This window comes from Poecilia formosa, unplaced genomic scaffold (assembly GCF_000485575.1).
Source record: "Poecilia formosa unplaced genomic scaffold, Poecilia_formosa-5.1.2 Scaffold682, whole genome shotgun sequence".
NCBI lineage: Eukaryota > Metazoa > Chordata > Actinopteri > Cyprinodontiformes > Poeciliidae > Poecilia > Poecilia formosa.
The window spans coordinates 103,938-111,314 of NW_006800621.1; the positions used below are offsets into that span (position 1 = coordinate 103,938).

The window sequence follows — 7,377 nt, forward strand, 5'->3', positions numbered from 1 at the left end:
CAGACTGTTGGCCATTCCAAGGTAAAAACAATAAACGGCTTCCAGTCCGGGGCCAGACACCGTGAAAGCTCAAACAAGGTGTTGCAGCAAAGTTATCCCACTTTTTCCAACTGCATGCGCCCTAATCAGACGCACACAATGCATGTTTTCTCCCAATCTATGGGAGAACGGTACCTGATAGGGAAACACGAATCCACATGCCTTCAAGTAGAACTTTTTTTAAACACATGCCACTCAGTTTCAAAGAACCTAGCACCAACTAGGCGCAGCGAGAGCATTACACGTTTTCGATGTGTGCCGTTAGTGTGTAAACACAGATCGTAATTAGAACGTTTTCGTGTAAACGATCCAACAAAAACGGAACAAAACTTCCGTTTTTGTTGGATCGTTGTCGTGTAAATGCCCCCTGAATTATCCTCTGGAATCGTGATGTTCCTTACTGGAATCGGTTCGCGTTGCTCCTGCCTTGGACACACGAACCGATCGAACCTGTTGTACTTTTATCAGCTCTGTGGTCACAGAGGTTTGGAGAATCGGCTGACAATTCTTAAATCATGCCGTCTAAACCAGACAAGCTCTACTCATCTCCTCTCGACCTCTGCCCAAACGCTCTGACTCTGGTCGCTATGGTAACGTTTATATATCCCTTCAAAATAACAGAAGCGCCACAAAAACGAACATTTTACTTTCGTGAAAATTTTAACTCACGATAATGACTAACGGGAGCCCTGAGCTTGTTTCTCTGCAACAAAACGGTCCCATCTGAGAGTGATGGGAGACAATAACACCGGAGCTGTGTTGCTTATATGCACAGCCTGCTTGGTCTCTGTGGCGAAGCAGTTTGAAGTTTCATTGCCTCATTAGCAGCCGGTCACCGCATGTTACACAGAGCGGGTTTGTAATATGGGACTCACCTACCGGTCCGGGATAAATCCATTCTCCTGTCTCTTCTCTGAGCCTTTTCTCCTTTGCAAAGAAACTTTCCAAAGACATCTGATCTGTTTCATTTTACTGCGTGTGGGCTCAGTGTTGGCGCGCAAGTAACCGAGACTTCCAATGATTCACTTCCTGCTAAAGAGCCCCCTGGTGGTTGAAGAAAAATTCACATATAAACGGCTTATAGTCCGGAAAATACGGTAAATGAAAAAAATAAATCTGAATGCTCTCTGGTATTGTTCAGGGGGCCGGACCAAACGTGGAGGCGGGCCGGATTCGGCCCGCGGGCCGTACTTTGTGGACCCCTGCTCTAGGACATGAGTTGGATGTTTTAAAGAGGCTGCCTGGAATTTGTTTGACCTTATTTTTTGTTGAATCTTTTTTCTTTAAAAAGTACTAAGTTATGCAAGTCTGTGTGTGTGTGTGGGGGGGGGGTGGAGCAGCTGTCTATCCTTTAGGTCAGACTTCTGCATATTTATAAGAGGAGGCAGATGCTCTACCTTGTCCTCCCCAGGCTGGTCCGTCCGTCCGTCCGTCCATCCCTTTGTCCATTGGTCTCAGTGGTTTCTCTTGACAGGCTGGATTTGTGGTATTAAATAGTTTTCATAATGATAGTCTTCATAATTGAAGCTCTCTGCAGGTACAGGAACGCCATATCCTTCATCTGGGCTTTTTAAAACCAGACTGACTGCTGTCCTGTCTGGCTTCTCATCTGCACTCTGCTCTGAATAAAGCAGTGCGTGTGTGTGTGTGTGTGTGTGTGCGTGTGTGTGTGCGCGCGCGTGTGTGCACGCCCATGGTTGTCAGTATGTATGTTATAAGGAACATTTGGTATATGCTGCTCATCTTTCACTCCAGTTTGGACATAGGAGGAAACAATTGAGCAGGGCAGATAGCAACCTTCCCGCTTCCCGAGTTGTTTCGGTGGGAGTGGGGGGTGAATGGGGTCATGTGTGTCTGTGGCTGTGGGTCCCCATTCTCAGCATAAATCGATCACATCTGGTACAGACAAAGGTCTGACCAGAATGGGCAGATGGGGGTTCGATGGGGGGTCATGACCTATGGAAATTTTCTGAGGTTCTAAAAGACAGGCTGGTGCAGAGAAATTTATTCTTTCTTTTGCACACATAGATACACAGTGATCACATGGGTGTGTGTGCGTGTGCATGTGTGTGTGTGTGGATGGGGGGCAGGGCACCTTGTGCATGTCAAACTTTTAAATATGTTTCTCGTTTATTTGCCTACATTTAGGCATCAGAATTAATAAAAATATCATATTAGATTCATGATAAGATAATAGATTCAATTTAAGAACTGCAGTTTCATATATTTAATATGAATGTAACTCTGGAAGTTTAACTGCAATAAGAGCCTCAGGAACTAACGGTATGGAAGTAAATTGCCTCTTTGAGGCCTTTTTTTAATCAAACTCATGTAAAGATTTGAATTGATGAATTCAAATCTTTTCAAGATGCTTGTGAGATGTGCAAATCGATCAATTTGATCATCTGTTGAAGCAGCTAGAGTAAATTATTTTAATTAGGACTGTTGTAAACAATTATTTTAGTAATCAAGTAATCGAATAAAAATTTTGGTAAAGAAAGATATAGGTAAATACTGGCACATTGGCAGTATTGATATCGGATATCAACATAGGCCCAACTTTTCATATTTGTGCATCCCTAATAATTACTTTTCTGCAGTTTAGAAAATTAACTTGTAGCAATTATAGGTACATTTTTAAGTTAACCTGGACGCAAATTATTCAAAAATCAGAAATTGTATTACATTTAATAATAAAGCACACACCAAGTGTCACAAAGAGACTTCTAATAATTCAGCTTTTCATTTATGTCTTACTCTTCAGTCAGTTTAATAGACGAACTCTCACTTTGCCCAGACATTTATAGTTTTGTGTCCATATGAGCGACATATCATTGGTACCTTCGTCACACACAGAAACACATCTGCCAACTATGTACTGCCACTCATGTTGCGACTGGGATGGTAGGAAATTTATTTTTCTAAGTTTTTCACAGGACACCTATTGGTCCTGTGAGAAACAACAAAAACCCAGACATTATCATCAATTAATGAAATCCCTTCGGACAGAACTTGAAAATTGGACGTCATCGTGCTAGCACTTATTCATCAACAAGTCATAGGTGGAAGTGAGAATGTGGCACAATGCAAATAATCATACATCTGGAATAAGGTGGCTAAAATGTAAAATATATTTAAGTTTTGAGGCAGATAATTTGCCTTGAGGAATTTTAATAATCACAGTATTGTAATCATTTGAGGAATTGCTACAGCCCTACAAATTGTACTACCCAATGTTTTTCTTTTTATAAATAAAGTGGTACAGGTAAAAACAATCCTTTTTACATGTAGAGACATGATTTCTTGACATCCTTGTTCATCTAGAAGGGACAGAGCAGACTGGAGGAAGCTGAAGTTTCCTCCAGGAAGTTCATGGTTTCCAACAAGATGCTGCAGTTCAGTCTGTTGTTAAAAGTATCTGTATTTTGACAAACTAAGTTGCATGAGGGACAGTTGTCTGAGCAAGTAGCATTGGATCACACAATAAGCTGTCATGACAAGGCTCAGCGTTCAGACAGACAGGAAGTGGCTGATTCACAAAACCCAGACCAAACACACACGCACACAGCACACAAACATCCATTGTAGCTGTTTGAAAGATTGCTCTGATGTGATGTGTTTAAGCCATGGCTCTGTATTGCTCTGATTATACAACATCTCCAGACTCAGTGGAATGTAACCAACAGCTAGTTCTACATTCCACATGATGCAGAGTGTGTTCTGCAGTGAAATCTCAAATAACACAAGTGCAGTGTTAGAATAGCATTGAGTTTAGCATGTTTGTCCCTCATTTCAGAAAGTGGCTCATATTTTGTATGAATGTATCCTACATAGAGTGAAATGTGTCAGTCATTTAAGTCTTGTTTTTTGGTGATTGTAGATGCTGAAAAACCAAAGTTTCTGTCTCCAGATGGCTGTTGCTGCTATCTCCTCTACATATGACCAGTGGTCAGTGGTCAGGCATCACATGATGTGAAGAACACAGTCACAGGATACAAACACTGTGGCATGATTTCAGCTTTCACTTCCTCATTAACTTGAGGCAGAGCATTTCTGAGTCCATTCATCTCTGCTTTAGATAAAAGAACAGCAGTGTGTTCTGAACACACTCACACACAGCACCTTCAAGGACTTGATGTTAGGCCTGTCATAATAACAAATTTTGCTGAGCGATTAATTGTCTAAAAATTATTGTGATAAACGATAATATTGTTTCAAGACCTTTTGACACCGATTTAATGGACATGACTAATAATGCATGTGATTTCCTGCCATAGACTTTATTTTCGAAAGAACACATAACACTGGAACTAATGAACTAAATAAACAAAACAACCAAAAACAAAAATAAAATTGATTCTCAGTCTCCATTAACAAAAAACGTACTTGAATAAAAACTAAACAACATAAAGCCAAAGTGGAAATAAATACTGCATTCAACCAAAAGAGTGCAGATTATGAAGTCTGTATACTATATTGGCCTTCAGTAATCACTAGATTTAAATGGAGAAGACGGGCACATCCGACTACCTAATGCAGTAGTTCATACTACACAATTTTTTGCCCATATTTTCCCCTTACGACAATGTTAGATCGTTGGCCGATCTAAGATTGTCGCTGGTGATTTCGTGACTGATCATCAGTGTGTGGTGTATTATGGTAGATCGTCCGCTCCGATCTAAATCAGGGGTTTTTCCCCAACTGGCAGCGTCAACACAGTCTGTTGGTGCTTTCTGAGGGGAAATTACGAGGGGAATCCCAAACAGCTGACACGGTGCAACATGAAGTCCAGCGGACATTGGAGATATGTGGAAGCAACATTAATATTTATTCAACATTTCGTGCAAAGAATATAGAAATGACAAGGGGAGGAGTTGGTAGCGACGTTGCTACCGCAGTTGATAAACCCGGTAACTTTTCAGCTGTTCTTCGTTAACGTGACATAAATAGGTTACAATGATTTTCATTCAGTCAGGACTTTACGCTGACTCTAGCCACATGCATCACAGGTAGATTCTAGTAAAGCATTGATTAATGCCTGATTTAAAAATTACAAGTCCAGTTAGCTGGACTTGTAGCCAATATTTTGTGCCCATGTGGCTGGACACCACACGGCGTGACGAACCCGATTGAACCGTTATACCTAGGATTTCTGTCGGCTAACGTGTGGTCTCTCAGGTTTTGAAAATGGGCCTACAATCGGTCGACAACTCGTGTAGTGTGCGCTGGACATTACACAAAGGAAATGAGGAAGGGAGGGGTAACTGGAGAGCACCGGAGTTGAGCCTTTTTTCATTCAGTGTCATCAGTAGAAAGAAAAAAAGGCAGGAAGAGACGATAAAGCCGATAATAATTAAAATGAGGTCGATAGGTTTAATTTATTGTGCGACTAATTGATTTATCGTTTATCGTGACAGGCCTACTTGATGTTACACTCTGCTCATAGCTGAACTAATAATTCCGTTAGAGGACTGGTGCATTTGGGACTCAATCAGAAGTGAGTATTGGAGGATTTATGGATCAGCTTCTTCTTACTCATCACTGAGATGTTAGAAAATGTTCGAGAGACAAGATGAGAATTTCATCACAGACTGATCTGAAAATGTTAGATTAGCAGTTTGATTCTGTGGTTAACATTGTAGACCAGGACGCTGCTTCTGCAAGCCTCTGCTACTGTCCTGTAATATCTGGCAATCGCCTAACCTTAAAACCCTAACCTTAAGAGCCAGAGGTGGAGACTCCTGGTGGAGACCTCAATCTACACCTTAGTCCTAAACCTAACCCCTAACCCAAAAAACAGCATCTCTTCTTATGGGGTCTCTAGCTTTTGGCCCCATAAAGAGCAGTTGGTCCCCACAATGTGGTATTTTATTTTTTAGGAAAAATAGGTTTCCTAAAACCTATTTTCCTAAAAAACAAGGCCTCATGCACACACACACAGACACACATTTACAATGAGTCATAACCAGAAGACTTTAGAGGATGAAGCAGTAGCTAAGCAGTTACTGTGTTAAGTGTGTAAACAACTGAATGAAACAATCTAATCTCCGTCCTTTTGCTCATTTCAGCCACACCTTCTACTTGATTTCCTCTCAGCTTCATCTGATTGGGCTGCCTCCACATAATGTGGTGTGAAGTGTCCTCCAGGGGACATGTGCAACTTTGTGTTTAATTCCAGGAGTCAGGTAGCATCTCCATTCCCCCACTACAGCTAATGTGTTTGTGGCCAAACTGCAGCAACCATTTAGCTGATTATGATGAGTGGGCTGGAGCAAGTGAAGGGGAAACAAGACGGATGTATGTGACAGTAGTTGGGAGTGCAGGGAGCCTAGGAGATAACCGAAATGAAAAGCCGGGATGCAGTCTGCTCTAATCTGATTTAATCTAATCCATGGACTCTCAGCAGAGGCCAGGAAGCAGAGAGAAATGGTCAAACACAGTGAGTTGACATGGATCAAATAGATGTCCATTTTATTCCTTCACTATAACACATGTGTTATAGTGAAACAGCCTAGGCCAGGGAAACAGTGGAGTTTACAGTTCAGATCCTGCTGAAGAAATTAGATCAGGTTTGTGGCATTACTGTCAACGAAAAGCTCTGCTTAAATGTTTTTACATCTCATCTGAATCCTTTATACATGAATTACCAGCAATATGTCTGCACTAAGAAGAGAAAAGAAATCAGGGCTTTTATATTGGATATATTTTATTAGCAGAAGGCTGTATAGCAGCCATTTGAGCAGCATAGCCTCAAACCTCTCTGTCCTCACAGCGCTGCTCTGTCACTATAACTTGGCCAACCTCCTCTAATCCCCCTCCACAAACAAACGGCAACAAGTTGGAAATAAATATCAGTTGTTAATGTCAATCCACTTTTATTTATTGGACCGATACTGATATGTCAACACCGATGTATGTGCCAATATTTTGTGCATCTCTACCAACAACAGCACGAGGTGAGTCTGAGCTAGGGGTGGGTATTTATCATATCATTTTATTGTTATACTGAAAAATTTGTCATAAGAATTTTGATTTATCATTGTCACAATAAATTTCAGTTAATGTTTAAAATAACTGACCAAAATGCAAATTTTATTTTCTCCTCCAATTTTTATTTTATTTTATTTACAAGAGCATCAATAAAAATAAGTATATTTGGAAATAGGATGAAATAAAGTCTCTATGTGCAGATTAGTGATGTAAATCACACTTCTTTAAATGTGCAGTCTCCTAAAGGACCCCGTTTTAAATGGGAATGTTTTTCCAAGACTAGCATTTATCTTTGTGAATGCTGTGCCTGCAATTCGCTAAAAAGGAAGTGGTAGTTTTTTAAAAAAC

At 40.7% G+C, this 7,377-nt stretch overlaps 1 protein-coding gene across 2 annotated transcripts in view; it reads left to right on the top strand.

The window, feature by feature from the left end:
- Nucleotides 1-7,377, top strand: part of tgfbr1b (transforming growth factor, beta receptor 1 b) — a 65,250-nt gene that overhangs the window by 6,464 nt on the left and 51,409 nt on the right. The window lies entirely within an intron of this gene.